An 18,550-nucleotide genomic window follows, 5' to 3' on the forward strand; every position below is an offset into this window, starting at 1 on the left:
AAAATACGACAATAATCGGTGTAGTGAGTCATTGTTTGAATGGTACACTGAGGTACATATACAATAAGATCCCCAAGACTGTGATGGACCTGCCAATGCATAGCTTTAGCAATGTGTTAAAAAACATTTACTTAGTCGAGGTTACTACAACATTGATGAGATGAGTTCCTTTATGATAAAGATGCTTGGAGGCCGTTGGATCAGCTTCCACCTTCACACAGGAAGTAAAACTATAAGAAATTGTAATGTTGTCATCAATTGTAAATTACAATGTTGTATGATTTTTTTAAAAAGAGCAACTGTTGAGTTTCTTGCCGTTTTCTTCTCAGCAGAACCAGCCTTCCGAACCGGTGGTAGAATCTTTACAAATAGTCAACTGACGTGTCAAAAATGCTTGTAAACTGAGCCTACTTGAAATAAATGATTTTTGATTTGATTTAATTTACATGATAAGGGCGCAGGTACGACGACAATAAACTAAGGTGTTAATACAACTTTGACGTTTACGTTAGAACTTTATGCGAGCAAAGTTTGTTTTAATAGTTGGACGTAATTAACTATTTAGTACTTCAATTACTCTCCAACGGTGCTTTTGTTGAGCTTCTCAACAAAGGATGTGGTGTGCTTTGTGTTTATAATTACTTAATTATGTTAGTACTTTGATAGCGCAAACAATTGCCAGCTACTATTAAGCAATATTTTTTACAATAGTTCGGTAGATATCTCAAAATCTTTTAAAATTATTTACCTTATCTTGATCAAGAAAATTCAAAATTCATTTATTTCAATTAAGCTTAGTTTACAAGCACTTTTCATAATTTAATTTAATGTCATAATTTAGTTTAATGGTGGTAATTATAGTCGAAAACTTAAATTAAAGTTACAAGGGTTCCAAGCGCGCCTAGGTCTGAGAAGAACCCACAATAAACTCAGCGAAGATTTTTTTTTTTACCACAATTTTCAACTAATCTTAAAAGGAAAAAAAGAAAGAAACACTCTTTTTCATTCAAAACTGTGCTAACTATCCGAATACTTAGCACTATTGTAGTGTCTAAGGCCCGTGTTAAGAGACCAAATCCCTCAAAGAAAAACGTTGTTAGCAAAGCCTTCGTTGCTGCAAATAGGCGACGGCGATCACTTTACATCAGATGACCTTCATGCTCGTGTGTTCACTATGATAACAAAATTTAAAATTTTGAACAACCCCTGAATGTCATGAAATTATTAATTACACTCTCGATCAAGTCGTCAATATTCTATTTCAGTACGCTTTCATTTGCGACCCCACTCAAGTATATTTGCAGACATTCGGTTATTCTTCCCCACTTTCAACCCCCACAACTTTTAAACCACTCAACCGATTTTCATCAAACATGTCTAAGAACATTCGCACATAAGTCACCTTTAATACAATAAAAACTAAATTGAAATCGCTTTATCCATTCGGGAGCTATGGTGCCACAGACAGACTGACAGACAGACACGTCAAATTTATAACACCCCTCTTTTTGCGTCAGCGGCTAAAAAGATATCGTAATGTATTATAAAAAGCTTTTTTATTTATTACTAGCGGACGCCCGCGACTTCGTCCGCGTGGAATTTAGTTTTTCACAAATTCCGCGAGAACCGTGGATTTTTCCAGGTCGAAAAGTAGCCTATGTGTTAATCCAGAGTAAAATCTATTTCCATTCCAAATTTCAGCCAAATCGCTTCATAGCCGCAGCATAAAAGAGGAACAAACATACTTACACACTTACACACAAACTTTCGCCTTTATAATATTAGTAGGAGTAGGATAAAAACCTGATGACACATAAAAAATGTCTCACAGAAGTCCAATAAACATTTTGAAGCTAAAAAGAAGCTAACATCGACAAGACTTTGTTCGCACAAAGTTCTCACCATTACAAACTACTGTAAAGCCACTAAGTATATACATTGTAAGTCTACATTCAACGTATATACGAGCAGCTAAAGCACCTGCCTGAGTCTCCCGTGGCCCGAACTCGAGCCAACAGTGCCCGGTGAGGCGTAGTGTAATTGCCCATTGTGTTCCAGTTTGACCTCACGTTTGTAATGCCTACAATATTGCGAGACCTGCAAATTCCCGGGTGCTATAATGTACCTACTCGTGAGTCATTTGCATACTCGTTAGTTATTTTAGTCAGAGAGTACGTCGCTGAATACTTTAATCCACCTTTTTAACCGCCTACGTAATATATATCTTCTAAAATCTAAATGAACAGACCAATTATGGCAGGCGTCCATAGATCCGCTTCGTACGCATCGGACGTATCGCATCAAACGTATTTTAGTATTCTTCGTTTGTAAAGTCAAACAAGTGCGTCCACTAATCCGCACCGTACGGATAGCATCGGACGGATTTTATCACACTATCACACTAATATTATAAAGGCGAAAGTTTGTGAGAAAGTGTGTAAGTGTGTAAGTATGTTTGTTACTCTTTTACGCTGCGGCTACTGAATCGATTTGGCTGAAATTTGGAATGGATATAGATTTTACTCTGGATTAACACATAGGCTACTTTTCATCCCGAAAAATCCATGGTTCCCCCGGGATTAATGAAAAACTGAATTCCACGCGGACAAAGTCACGGGCGTCCACTAGTCTACCATAAAATTAAAAATCCGTTTGATACGATGCGTCCCATACCATACATCATCCCACGATGCGGATCAGTGGACGTCTAAAATTATGATGTGTTTTATTCTTAATTTGACGTGAAAGAGATCAGCAATAATATAAAAATCCGTTAAGAAAAGCAGAAGATACGCGATATAGCGATTTCTTTTAATATGAAAATATTTTGGAAATATTTTTAATTTGAATGACTTGACAAATTTCGTAGCACCGGTTACTTTGGTGCTAAGTACTTTTTTATAATTTCAGGTAATGGTGTCGGTACGCGACCATTAGTCTCTGTCAGACGTAATTTTGCGTTATAAAGGTCACTGTTTTAACACTTACGCACCCATTTCTCAACGTTACACCCAAGTTAGCGTTTTATTGGGTGGGTCTTTCATGGAAAGAGAGTGAAAATAAATAGATTAGGGTGTATTTGTTAAATACAAAAAACATTACGTACTAATAATAATCAATATCGTTTTAGAAGCAGAAGCTTTCGCTTAACTGTCGGATTAGTGAGTCGGAGAGTGAGTGAGGAGGTTCCTCACTCTGGAGCACTGACCACCGGTTGCTTCGGCACTCAAATGTCCTGCAGCAGGAGGGTTAATTTTTTTATAAGTTTTTAATAGTGTTTTGTATACCCATTGTTAAAAATAAAAAAAAGAGAAATAAATAAATAAGAGTAAAAAAACTCAATATCGTTTTAGATAATAATGGAGTGATGTATCTTCCACTTGAGTTTGAATACTAGTCCTAAAATTTTCAAAACCTTTAACGATACATACTCGTTAACACATAGGTTTAGTAAGCTATTAAAATCGTAAAAAAAAATAACCATTTTTTTATTCAATAGAAAAATACTAACTCCAACAAAGTAAAACGATTTAAATTTTAAACTAACATGTAGTGTTACAATTCAGACGAGATTTAAATAAAAACAAGTGAAAAAGAATTTTCAATTTTTGGTAAAAAAAAAATTTAAGCGTTCCCATTTCACAGTTGCTAGTTATTTTGTTTTCACATCGCAGCACCGCAACAAATTGCGATGGCTTTTTAAAATATTCCAGCTTCATTTTAAATTTAAATGCGAAGAAAGCCAAATGATAATAATTTTGTTCGTTTGTATAATAAGGATCAAAACAATTATAACGATGAACAAAAATTTATAATAAATATAAAAAAATTTGACATGAAAAAGATGAGTTTTTTATATAAAAATATTTTAATTTCATTTCAACTTTGGTCTTAACTCTTAGTATGAGCCATTCCAACACAAAAACTAGAAAACAGAAACCAAAAACGTACAAGACATAATCATAAACATCGGAACAGAATGACCCTGGCCACGGCGTACCAACCTACTCGTACAAAAAAGTAAAAAAAAAGAACCTGAAATGTTTACTGCTATTTCCGGCGGCCGTCATTATGCAAGTCTTGCCCCGCTTCAGTTATACTCGTAATATTCGAGGTCAGAGAAAGTAACATTCAAGGGTTCTGATTAGCTTTTATTACTGGGATTAGCTATCGACTCTACCTTGGCTGTGACACTATCGACGTGCATAACTGTCGTTGTTTATTGGAATATTTACGACGAAAGATTTATTGGGAACAATTGAAATATTTTGCAATATATCCGTGTAAAACCGATGATCCAAGCGACTGTCCAAATTCAACAGAAAACCCTCCACGTAAGTTTCACTTTGAAACCAAATTATCCTATAGGTACTTTTGTAATAGTCTTATAACAATCTAACCTTTTGTTAAGATACGGTACAGTATAAAATGATCTTTATTCGTTGATTTGGGAGTACACTACTCCTAATACGAGTATGTACAAAATATAGAGATCAATCCATGACACAAGCTTTCACCATTATCATACCAATGGACGTCCACTACAGGACATAGGACTTTCGAACACCATGATCCTGTGCTTGCATCCAGCGACGTTTTTTTTATTATTCTTTACAAGTTAGCCCTTGACTACAATCTCACCTGATGGTAAGTGATGATACAGTCTAAGATGGAAACGGGCTAACTTGTTAAGAGGAGGATGAAAATCCACACCCCTTTTCGGTTTCTACACGACATCGTACCGGAATGCTAAATCCACGACTTCATCCAACGAGCTTAACGTCGTCAGTCCACCTGATGATAAGTCGCTAACACTGCGCTTACCAATGATACAAGCTTTATCCTGTGAATAATTTCATCCATATTTACTATGCTAATTGTATGTCAAACTACCTACACTTTGTCTATTATTAACTCGTCCCTCGGGTCGACTGCAGTCGTTTAACAACCACAGTTGTATGCGGACGTCCCTACATTCGTGATTCGTGGTGCAAAGACACCACTAATGATGACAAAAACCTCACCTAAAACATTTCTTGTTACAGGTTTTCAGTCGCACCTCGTTAGTATAAATTATAACAAATGGAACGTGGAAACGCGGACAGTGTTCCACTGGGATAGTTGGAGTTTAGCGCGGGTTTAGTGCCGTGACACGGCTGCGATGCCGATGTCGGTTAATCCCTTATAAGTAATTAACACCAGTCACGTAAGCTTTGGCCACGTAGCGGCAGTTATCATATATCGTATATGTGGATGTAAGGGTAACTTGCCGGTAGATGTACAGAAATGGTATTTTGTTTACCCTATTTCCTTGTATTGTATTTATTGATATTAAAAACCTTCTTTAGCTCCACTATAAGGGGTCTGACTCAACACGTAGGTGTAATGAGTTCGAATCCCACCCGTTAAACTATTATCGTATCCACTCTTAACAGTCATTCCGACTAATTAGAGAGGAACGGGAAATTCAGCCATATTAGTCATTAAGATATCGCCAATATCACACTAATATTTTGTGTGTGTGTGTGTGTGTGTAAGTGTGTATGGTTTACCTCCTTTGTGATGCGGCTACTGCAGCGATTTGACTGAAATTTGGAAATCTGGATTAACATAGGCTACTTTTCATCCCAGAATAATCCATGTTTCTCGCGGGATTTGTGAAAAACTGAATTCCAACTGAAGTCGCAGGCGTCTGCTAGTGCTATAATAAAAGCAACAAAAGAAATGTAATATTATTTTTATTAACTTGCTGTTAGATTTATCGAAATGTTATTTTCATTTACCCCTAATTCTATATAACACCATCATCATCATATCAACCGATGAACGTCCACTGCAGGACATAGGTCTTTTGTAGAGACTTCCAAACATCACGATACTGAGCCGCCTGCATCCAGCATTCTATTTATATTTGTAAGTTAATTCTTGTATTAGTTTCTGTGAACGGCGCGATATCTTTGAAAGAAAGCTTGTATTTTGTGAACTCAAAAACAGGTGAGATTTCGATTAGAAGTTTTGGTAACTTACTCGTATTGCATTGGATTTTGTGATAAAATTTTACATGACAAAAAGTATACACTTACAATACACATAAGTACTGTTGATGAATCAGTGAGGTGAGTACTTTAGAATATGTAAGATCATATTATTTGCGGCTTATGCTCATTTGAACTCAATATCCGCTCTCAATAGTTTACGTGTAGTCTGTACCAGGTAGGCCTATTTTGATAAATAATTTTCGTAGTAGGTATCGATAAAAAATGTATTACACGCAAGGTAGTGTAACATCTCTAACCCTTTCAAAAGCACGCCGGGAATTTCTCTAAGGACTGAACACGCTTTCACATCGGGTTATTCCATAACAGTCCAGCGAAGTGCGAACAAAATGGTTGAAAATCTATCAGTTGTACTAAAGGTAATGTACTTTGTAACATTTTTGTTTTTAGAGTTATCTCAAAATTATAAAAGGATAAATGCAACTCTTATGTTATGTTATCAAAATATTTTTTACTAAGTATATAAATATTTTTATTTAGTTAAATTTAACACAATTAATTATGTATACGCTTGTACAGAAGCGCAAGTGTCTTCTACTAGGGCATGTGTGTTTAATCGGCTTTTATATGGATAATATTATATCCGTAAATAAGCCGATTTGTATTTTTTTTATTATTTTCAAGTTAGCCTTAACTACAATCTCATCATCATCATCATCATCATATCAGCCGATGGACGTCCACTGCAGTACACAGGGCTTTTGTAGGGACTTCCAAACATCACGATACTGAGCCACCTGCATCCAGCGAATACCTGCGACTCGCTTGATGTCGTCCATCCACCTGGTGGGGGGTCGACCGACACTGCGCTTACTAGTGCGGGATCGCCATTCCAGCACTTTGAGACTCCAACGTCCATCGGCTCTTCGAACTATATATATGCCCCGCCCATTGCCACTTTAGCTTCGCTTCGTTGAGCTATGTCGGTGACTTTGCAAAATCGCAACTATAGAAAAATTACTTACTTCTAGACAAAAATCGTTAAAAATATTAATTACGACATAAATTGCATACGGCTACGAAAACTGAATAAGTGAATAGTTTGTAACGAAGTGTACAGATTACAGACCGAACCCAAACAGCTTAGCAGAGATTCCGACACATCCGAATTCTTGGAACATTCGAGAAGCGAGCTGCCGGCGCAGACTACGTCGGGCGGATGACTCATCGAAGACTATATAAACTGAGCCCGGAGGGAGTACGGCGTCACTCGGCCCTGGGCAAAAGGCAACACGGACGGGAAGCGGCTCTCCTTCTCGTTAGTGATCCTTGTGTCTAAGGTCGGATGTCCACCGCGCGTTCGAAGCCTCCTTCGCCGCGGGAGGAGTTACGACGTACGTCCGCACGCGAATAGAATACCAGTAGCATGTAATCGTGTCCGTTAGAAGTTAGAAATAGGATATCGATTACGATTGTACTTAGTAAGAATTAAAGCTAGAATATCGCACGTCACCGATGTTTGATTCAAATTCTCAGTATAGGATCCCCGTACCCGGTTCTGGCCTGACGCCTGTAACGCCAAGGCAGGTTCGACTGGACCCGAAAAGGGCAGGTCGGATTTACCACGTTACAAGTTACATTTAAATATCCCAGTTAACCTGAATATAAAAGTAATATACCAAATAAGTAAAAATGTACAATTATTTCACTGTAAATAAAAATAGCCACAAACGATACTTCATAACTGAGCGAGCACTCTCATGCTTCATTACGATTTTCTCTTTAATGGAATCTATTTTATATATTGCAAAATGATGCTCTTGAACAATGAAACAGCTTTGTAGGGAATGCTCATGACGAAATAGGTACGCTTCTACCATATCTCATTACTTTTTTTTTATATAATTTGATGGAACAAGCTAGTGCCCATTTAACATAACTGCTAACTTTATATTATTATTTAACATAACATAGCATTGTATGTACATTACATAACATTTTTTTTTACAAGTTAGCCCTTGACTACAATCTCACTTGATGGTAAGTGATGGTGATGAGGAGGAGGATGAAAATCCACACCCCTTTTCTGTTTCTCACGACATCTTATCAGAACGCTAATCGCTTGGCGGTACGTCTTTGCCGGTAGGGTGGTAACTAGCCGCGGCCAAAGCTAGCAAGCCAGACCTGGACCAATCTAGCAAACCTCAATCGGTCCAGCCGGGGATCGAACCCAGGACCTCCGTCTTGTAAGCCCACTGCGCATACCACTGCGCCACGGAGGCCGTCAAAAATATGTATCCACTAGCGAACCCGTCAAGCTTCGCTTTGACGTATGTGCAATTCTTCCCTATCCCTACCCTACCACTACCGTACCCCTACCCTACCCTACCCCTACCCTTAAGATCTATAATTGACTCTTAAACGTTTGTATGGCAAATAGAAAAGGGTTATTTTTATGGTTTTTCCGGCAATTATTCTAATTTTTCTCACCTTTTAAACCTTCCCTATACCTCCACGAACATTTCAAGACCAAGATAAGATAAATCCGTTTAGCCGTTCTCGAGTTTTAGCGAGACTAACAAACAACAATTCATTTTTATATATATAGATTACATAACATATTATGTTATGTATCTAATACATAGGATTATTTGTCATCCCGGAAAAACGGGCATAGGTTTCCGTAGATACATGCGACATTGTTTAATACTATGTAGTGATTATTTTGTTTAGTAGATTTTCTTTAAGACTCATTTTAAAAGAAAATCTACTAAAATTCATGCTTTGGAGGTTGTACGTGTTTGGGTTCTAAAATACCTATCGCTGTACCGTACCGAGCTATAAGCCTGTGCCAATTGTACCACTAAATCTAGACTCAAAGTGGAAATCTAGAACACGACAAACGGTCGCAGTTCGTTATCGTGGCTCGTCGAATTGTCTGGAACAACCTTTTTCAGTTAATACTTTAGCCTCAGACAGTTTCGCGATGCTAGAATAGCTTTGAAATTGTGGACTATAAAATCAATCTCGAGACTTCAAATTTTAACTTATTTTTTTTTCTCTCATTTATTTATTACTTCTTTTTTTTTAAATTTTTAACAATATAAGTATAAAAAACAAAACATTATTAAAAATTTATAAAAAAAATTCACCCTCCCGCTGCGGGACATTTGAGTGCCCAAGCAACCGGTGGTCAGGGCTCCAGAGTGAGGAACCTCCTCACAATACGCGCCGTCTCAAGAATCACTGCCTTTTGTATCCGACTCTTGATCCAACAGTTAAGCGAAAGCTTCTTAAGGTGTTGGTCGAAGCTTTTCGCTATAAGACCATTGACTGAAACAACTATCGGAACAATAATAGTTGACTCAACATTCCACATGGCGGTAATCTCGTGAGCAAGGTCCAAGTATTTTGATACTTTTTCCTTTTCGGCTTTAACCAGATTATCGTCATGTGGAACTGTAATATCAACAATTATTGCACGACGCACTGACCGATCGACTAGCACTATATCAGGTCTATTGGCTACAATATACCTGTCAGTGATAATCGTTCGGTCCCAGTAGAGCAATGCACTGCTATTTTCAAGAACTGACGCTGGGTCGTACCTATAGTAAGGCATCTCAAAATCGATAAGGTCATATTGAAGAGCAAGCTGTTGGTGGATTATCTTGGCTACTTGATTATGTCTGTGCAAGTATTCGCCGTTAGCAAGGTGAGAACACCCGGACACAATATGCCTGAGGGACTCCCCAGGACGATGACACGCTCGACAGATGTCTAGAGTGCCATCTTTCATAATGTGTTTCCGGTAGTTTCTCGTCTTTATAACTTCGTCCATAATTGCACAGACAAAACCCTCGGTTTCCCCAAAGAGGTCACCGAATTGCAACCAAGATACAGATGTTATTTGATCTACATCCGGCCCAGTAAGGGCCTTGTAGAATCGTCCATGCAACTCCTTGCTCTTCCATATTGCCACACGATCTGAGTTACTAATTACTATAGGCTTGCGCCAGTTCTCTTTGCCTAGGGATAGCGGGGTAAGTCCCTTATCCACTGCAACGACATCCTGAAACATACTCACATTCATCTTGAGAAAATGATCTCTGAGATTGCACACCTCACGATTATGGAGGTTCTTGGCGTTTAAGAAGCCACGTCCTCCACACTTGCGTGGGATGTACAATCTCATTACAGATGAACGGGGGTGATGCATCCGGTATGACGTCAGCAGTTTGCGGACTTTACAGTCCAGGGAATCCAGTTCGGTTTGAGTCCACTTTAGAATGCCAAAAGTGTATATGAGTAAGGGCATGACCCAGCTATTGAAGGCACGCACCTTGTTACCGCCTGATAAAAGACTTTTTAGGACTTTTTTCAGGCGGCCAAAGAAGCGTTCCCTCACTACCTGTTTCATATTCCCTGTCTCAATACCAAGTGCTTCTGTCATTCCAAGGTATTTATAGGTCTCGCCTTCAAGGAGTGATCTGAGAATGATAGTTTCTGAAATAACTATATTCTCGGAGCTCACTATCCTTCCTCGCTCTACATTGATGACCGCACACTTGTCTACACCAAATTCCATCCTTATGTCATTGCTAAAGGTTTGAGTAATCTTCAGCAATGACACTAGGTCTGTACGCTTTGATGCATACAGCTTGAGGTCATCCATGTAAAGCAAGTGAGATATGAGCTCACCACCCCTGCGAAGGCGAAAGCCTAGCCCTGAATCCCGCAGTAAAGTACTGAGAGGATTAAGGGCCAGACAAAACCATAAAGGGCTCAAACTATCGCCCTGGAAAATACCTCGCCTAATCCCTATCAGTTCATTCGATTCAGAACACTCAGAAGCGCCTGGGTGACGAAGAACTGTCATCCACTGTCTCATACATGACTCAAAAAAAGAGCATAGTGTTGTATCGACCTTGTACAACCGCATGACCTCCATGAGCCATGAATGAGGCACCGAATCATAGGCCTTCTTGTAGTCTATCCAAGCAGCCGTGAGATTTTTTCTGTTTCGTCGAACCTGTTGGCAAATAGCAGTGTCTATGAGGAGAAGTTCCTTTGTACCACGAGACCGGGCCTTACATCCATTCTGTGTTGGGGCCAAAATATTATTTGCATTTATATGCATCGTTAATTTTGATGACAGAATGGATGTAAGGAGCTTATAGATGGTGGGTAAGCATGTTATCGGTCGGTAGTTTTTGGGGTCTGTGGTACTTCCCGATTTGTGTAGCAGGAACGTGACACCAGTTGTTAAAAATGCCGGTAGCGATCCAGTGTCAATGGCATTTTGAAATTGCACTGCCAAGATAGAATGGGCGCTACGAAACCATTTTAACCAGAAGTTGTGCAATCCGTCCGGTCCTGGGCATTTCCAGTTTGACGCCGGACGAATTGCACAACTTACATTTTCTGTAGTAATGGATATCGGAATCATTTGTTCCACCATTGCACACTCTTCCTTGACAGTACTCATCCAATCGCCTTCAGTGTGGCCTACGGGGGCCGACCAGATGCTACGCCAGAAATCTGACATAGCATCAGAAGTCGGAGGTTCCCCATCTGTCACACAGGCACTGGATCGTTCCCAGTTCCTGTACACTTTCCGTTGGTCACTTTGGAAGATTCTATTCTGATTATACCGGTCTATGCGCTCTTTATAACGCCTAATGCGTTGTGCCCATGCATAGACTTTCTGCTTCAAGAAGTCTATGCGTTCGGTGACACAAGCCAAGTACTGGAACGGACGTGTGTCAGTCCCAGCAAAAGCCTGATTCACAAATCGCATAACTCTAGGGCGATTGTTGCCCTCCTTGAAGCAGATTAGCTTAGCTATGAGAGTTCTAGTCAGTGTGATACACCTTTCGATTCTGGTCCGCCAAGCTGGTGCTTGACCCGTCCTCTGCGGAACCGTGCGTGGTTCAGGGAATTTAACACCCGCAATACGACACGCCGCAACGGCTCCACAGAATAGAATCGAATGAGTATCACTTAGGTCCTCAGATGTTACGAGATATTCACCTAAAATCTGATCTAGAACCCCCACTAACGCCATATTTCGTCTATGTACAGGCAAACGAGGCAATTTTGGTCTTAAATTAAGAGGCATGTACCTGTATGTCACAATAGAATCCTCCAAAGTTCTCCTCAATTGCTCATAATTCTGGCTACTTACTTGCATATCGATACCATCCTGTAGCACCTCTGGGATGTTGGTTTGCAATGTTTGCTGAGGTAAGCTACGGATGGTATCGATTTCTACTGAAGTAGAGCGCAGTCGTTCAAGGTGAGCTTCATCTAGCAGATGACGTCGCTGGATTGCTCGCACCTGATCCGATAGTCGCTGCGCAGTCACGGTCACTGTTGGCTCAAGAGTCTGAAACATAGACAACATCCTTGACCGGTACGCAGTAAGGTTAGTTCCCTCCTCTGTCGCCCCATAGTACGCTCGCATGACGCTCTCATTGAGTGGACGAGACCATCTCATGCGACGCACTACACCACCGGTAGCGGGAGCACTCACAGGAGCCCGCAGCCCCTCTTGATCCAAGCTCTCCGGTAGTGGTATCTCGTCGACGTCCTGCTGGTGTTGTTGCTGTTGTTGTTGGTGTTGCCGTCGTCGTGTGGTGACACCCCGATGAGTCGTCCGCACGGGTGTCTCATCCCCCGCAGATGTTGGCGGGGTCTTAAATTCCTCAGACGACGACGGCGACGTCGACGACGATATGAAGATGTTATTTCGTGCGCTGGTGCTCTGGCCGCCAACTCGTCGCATATTTTCTATGGTTTATAATGTTCTTCAAATTCATTTTACTGTTTCTATTTGATTTGGCTTATTTGTAGCGAATATATTTAAATTATTTTAATTTTATTTATTTGTTTGAAAAAAATATGTCACTCCAGACGGATGGCAGGTGTAACTTATTATCGTTAAGTTATTATTGCCTCATTATAAATAGTCTATTAGGTAGGTAGCTTCATTATAAAAGGGTAGAAAAGATAAACAAAACTGTTCTGAATACAAATAAATTCATCTGCTAATTTAATTAGGTTTTAGGTTAGTGGTTAATCCTGAGTAAAATCTATTTCCATTCCAAATTTCAGCCAAATTGCTTTAGTAGTCACAGAGTAAAGGAGTAACAAACATACACAAATATTTTTTTCATTAATTTAGGTAGTTTACACCACCTTCATCTTTGGCGATCTGATGATAATTTGCTTAACAGCCAACTTTCCATTCAAGATTAAGGTAACAAATAATAAACTTATTAAACACAAAAGCTTTCTGGCGGAATGCGATAATAATGATTTAATTTTGCTAAGTTTTTGCCAATTTCATCGGTAAATAATAAAAAGCAAGGTAGGTACTTCCAGTTGAAGTCTAAGATGTACTTGGATAAAGTTTGCAATGGACTGAAAAAGTCTGTTCTCAACGATTCCACTTGACACGATAACGAACTGTGAATATGAACGCTTGTTCTGTGCTAGATTTTAATTGAGCTTGACATTCCACCGCTGGCATTTAGCGAGCCTTTTATACTTTTATACGTTGCCAAGTATGCCTTCTTTAATATCCAACTTCGCAAGGGAGGGTTATGTGCTTATCAGTTTATATACGTACGCGTCTTTGTGGCTTTGTGTATCCTCTAGATCGTTTCTAAATCTCTCGATTTTTATGTCAATCGTAGTATAGTCCTACTAATATTATAATCACGAAAGTTTGTATGGATGTTCGTTACTCTTTAATGCTACAACTACTGAACCGATTTGGCTGGATTTAAAATAAAGATAGATAATTCCCTGTATTAACACATAGGCTTTTTCACATACGCACTATTAATCCTGGAAAATCCATGGTTCCCGCGGGATTTGTGAAACACTAAATTCCAGGCGGACGAAGTCGCGGACGTCCGCTAGTAAAAAATAAATACCTTGAGAATTTGCAGCCGAAGATTCTTGATTTGCACGCAACTTTGATCCTGAAAAGAGGAAAATTTGTGTTACTTCCATAGCTCTTACAAGTTATATTTTCCAGATATTATTGTTTTACCTACTATGGACAATACGACCCATAACCACAGAATGCAAAGTCATTATTGTTCTAATTATGAATTAGACAAACAAAACAGTTAGCTAGCGTTAGTACCTACTATACTTATTATAGGACTCCAAAAGTGATTACAAATATAAGAAAACTAATGTCGAACAAAGGTTATGATTCACAACACTTGTCAGGACAACTTAATTAACAAATCAAACTGTAACCAAAATAAGACCCTAGAATGGCAGAGAATGACCTTGAGTGGAGTAACGTACTTGTGAACGATGTGTGTAGGGTTAAAGGCGCCTTTTACTGATATCAAACACTCCCCTTTTCCACTCAAGTCACTCTCCCCGCCTATCCCAAGTAACCCATAAAGAATTACACAACAATAGATGTGGATGGTTCGAACGCCACGAGCACACTGAAGCCGACACTAGATCGAGCGACGTCATATCTGTCACAGACTACTATTTCCTACACTATTTATTACAACATGTAAATTTAAAAGCGGGAAATGCGGCGATAACATACTTAATAGTCCCTGTCCATAGAACACCCGATTACTAACAAGTTAATTTTTCGTGAGTAGCTTCATCTCGATGAACGATCAACATTTTTATTTATGAAAATACCAGATTCTGGTAGCTTACTGAGTTACCAGGAAATTATAATTCTTGAGCGTCGGAACGAGATAATGTACTCGTTGTTAAATAGTATAACTATCAATTAAGCATCATTAAAAATAAAACAGCTGGTTAGAAACAACTTTTAATAAACTCGTTATTGATACAAATTGGGAGAAGGGTTGTGTAACAAAAGTTGTTACTAACCAGATGTTTTTTTACTGTTGATTAATTAATTTGTATTTCAAAATTTAACACTTAAAACAATTACGTAATTTAATATCAATAATTAACAATAAAAATACTCCATTTTAAATAAAATTCCTTAAAATATTTAAAAACATAAGACGCCATTTTTCTTGAAAATATTGAAAATTACTGATGCGACGGTTCGTGTCATACTGACTCGAGAATGTATTACTTTTGAATTTCGTATTTAGAGAGGCTACGACACCGTCGTATTCCGTACGCTCCATCTGTATATTATTGATTAATCTGTGAAGTAAGCACAATGTGCATGTGTGCGCTCAGTGAAGTAGCTAGATTGTAATCACTTTTTGGGGTGATTTTGTAGGCACGCAACATATCTAAAGAATAAAATAATCATTTAGTACTTTAGTATTATTACATTGTAACACTGCTGTGTGTTTCTAAAAGACCCCTTCGGTACAACCGATTACAGTGTTTATTTATTTATTTATTTATTTGTAATCAACAGCGTTACAGTACATGATTATTAGAAAACATTAACTTATACATAAGGCCACGAGGATTATAGTATTGATTAAATTGTAACTTTACAATAATACACAAATTATAAAATCTACTATTACATTTTTTTTTAATTCACAATGTACCAAATGTAATTATGCATAAACGTGTGCGTGTGTGCGTGCATATGTGTGTGTGTGTGTGTGTGTATGTGTGTGTGTACACTATACACAAATTATAAAATCTACTAGTACATTTTTTTTTAATTCACAATGTACCAAGTGTAATTATGCATACATGTGTGCGTGCGTGCGTACATATGTGTGTGTGTGTATGTGTGTGTGTCAGGGTGAGACAGACAGACGGATTACATGACGGATTACGATGCGTTTATGTGTAGTGTTCAGATGTCTCCTATGAGTTGTAACAATTTCTTTTTTCAAATATGCTTTGGAAATATAAAAGAGATCTAAGTCAGAGTGTTGAAGGTCAAACGCCGTTAAAATAAAAAGCTGATAATGACGATGAGTACTATAATTTGGATTAATAACAACAAAGGCAATAAAAGACTAAGTCGTGGCAGTTACTGAAGCTCATTCGCTCGCAGTAATCTAATCTCTACTGGTTTTCGCGAACTAATTTCAAAGAAACACCGTTAAACTCTCCATTCCGATCGTAAATTCGGAATGTTGTTGAACAAAAGACCTAACAGTACTAACCTACATATTGTTAAAGTCTTTAATGTGTGTTAAAACTGCAAGAAGATAACTTATTTCTTTAATAGTAGAGTTCGTGAGCCGTGATAGTCTAGTGGATATGGCATCTGCCTCCGATTCCGGAGGGTGTAGGTTCGAATCCGGTCCAACTTTTCAGTTGTGTGCATTTTAAGAAATATCACGTGTCTCAAACGGTGAAGGGAAAACATCGTGAGGAAACCTGCATACCAGAGAATTTTCTCAATTCTCTGCGTGTGTGAAGTCTGCCAATCCGCATTGGGCCAGCGTGGTGGACTATTGGCCTAACCCTTATCTTTGAGAGAGAAGACTCGAGCTCAGCAGTGAGCCGGTTGATAATGATCCTAGAAACTAGAGAAACAGTGTATCTAATTTTAGAGGTCCGTTTAGGGGCGGCAAAAATTTTATAACTTTGGGGCGGTTAATATCCAACTCTGAATCGCACGACATTATTGCAAGGAATAAATCCTGCCTACGGAACACCAAACACAAGTACTGAACGAATTATATTTACACCCAAGAACCAGAATGTACCGCACAAATATTTCGCCTCGCGAATGATAAAGAAGGTTTGGTATACTTACACCAACCTTCGCTATTCCCTGAGACACCAAAAGGAGAAAAGATCACAGAAAAATACAAGATTTTCGAAACATACCCGGACATATTTTGTATTATTAAACGAATCTCTCTACCGCTTAACCAGAGCGCCAAAGGTCATCAAAATTTCAAATAAATGACTCCCGTACAGTAACATAATGTTCCATTAAATATTAATAACTGTCAACCCTGTTTCCATCCCGGCATTATCCGTCCCTAAATTGAGGTTGTCACATAACCACGCCCTTGTAAATTTTTTATTAAAACTAAATTACTGGGCCGCAAGGGAAGTTTTAACTGTAAATCGTAAATGGAATACGTATAAAGTAATTGTAAGTATTTAATAATGTTAGTATTCAAAGTCGTTAATTAAAAGTAAAAAGTTCAAATGTATGAAAACATTATAATGAAAAAATTCTACCGACTTCAAAAACATTACGACATTACCAACTAAACTAATAAGCGAAAAATAACATCTCATTACGTTTTACCTACTGATCACTTTGAAGGCGGTGCTAACCCAGTGATGTATTAATTCAAGCCATGTAAGAATATCATAAAGATTGAGGTTTTTCAGACAGAGTTCTTTCATGTAACTCTTTCAGAAACTACTTAAATTACGAAGTTACTTTACGAAGCGGTATACGTTCCCCTAAGAAGTTATCACTTCAAAAATTATAGGAGAGGATATATGGAGCTTAGAGACACCACGCTGCCCCGTCACCGTGGTTTGGTGGGTTTAGGTTAATAATGATTGAATAGCGATCACCGTTCAACGGCATATCATGACTCCCGAGGTGTAAGACTATCTGCTTCCCTACTTCTATTGAGAATATTTATTGAGAATTTCTTCCAAGACGGGTTCTGTACATTGAATTATTATTAGGCACGTAATATCAAACGAAAACTGGGTGGAGTAATAAAACACGAAGGGAATTCTTTTAATTCCCTTTGTATTTTAACAGTTGTCTTTTTCAGATTATTTTATAAAAATTACTTTTACAACACGACTTATAAAAAATGTCTCATTTTGAAACAGTGTATCTGTTTTAACTTGGTACATAATAAAAGAATGTACATACACTTATTTAGCTTATGAATAACTAGCAGACGCCCGCGACTTCGTCCGCGTGGAATTTAGTATTTCACGATTCCCGCGGGAACCATGGTTTTTTCCGGGATGAGAAGCCTATGTGTTAATCCAGAGTACAATCTATTTCCATTCCAAATTTACACAAACATACTTACACACTTACACACACACTTACACACAAACTTTCTCCTTTATAATATTAGTGTGATGTGATTACACAAAAGCACTTTTCATTAATTCCTCAGAGTAAATGTAAAGCAGGATGTATTAATCTTCCTTTAAAAATATTGTTATTTTATTCAAAAAAATGATTCAAGTTTCGCAAAAGCTTTTAAAGCTTGTGCCACAATATAGAGGGGTCATCATAAATTCATTACGAACAGGAAGTTAAAAATAAATTCACGGCTCTACGCAACCATATTAATCTAATTTATCGCTAAGCCAATATCAAAGAGGCGTTGTGAAAGCGGCTCGGATTTTCGAGCCCTGCACCCCACGCCCTGTGTTGTGTCATTTAAAACGGACTCTGTGAGACTATTTTTAGTCCCCCATAGTAAAAGAGGGATGCTACGAGTATAACTGTGCCGTGTGTCTGTGGATATATCGTGTATCTATGATTCTGCGTTTTTTTTTATACTAACCGACAGTCCGCGGTTTTACCCGCGTACTTTCCGTTCTGTGAGAATATGGTGATGAAAATAGTTTATGACACTCACAAATAACGTGGCTTTCTAGTG

The 18,550-nt window shown here is 38.4% G+C and overlaps 2 protein-coding genes across 2 annotated transcripts in view; one reads left to right on the forward strand and one right to left on the reverse strand.

Moving 5' to 3' along the window:
- LOC112052135 (pre-piRNA 3'-exonuclease trimmer) overlaps positions 1–18,550 on the forward strand; it is a 494,504-nt gene that overhangs the window by 279,419 nt on the left and 196,535 nt on the right. The gene's annotated exons all lie outside the window — the stretch shown is intronic.
- The window catches only part of LOC112051788 (slit homolog 1 protein), a 163,503-nt gene that overhangs the window by 72,253 nt on the left and 72,700 nt on the right, over positions 1–18,550 (reverse strand). The window contains exon 2 of the mRNA XM_024090579.2: positions 13,940–13,987. The gene's annotated coding sequence lies outside the window, so the exon portion shown is untranslated. The remainder of the gene's footprint in view (positions 1–13,939; positions 13,988–18,550) is intronic.

The sequence above is a fragment of the Bicyclus anynana genome, chromosome 5 (assembly GCF_947172395.1).
Source record: "Bicyclus anynana chromosome 5, ilBicAnyn1.1, whole genome shotgun sequence".
NCBI lineage: Eukaryota > Metazoa > Arthropoda > Insecta > Lepidoptera > Nymphalidae > Bicyclus > Bicyclus anynana.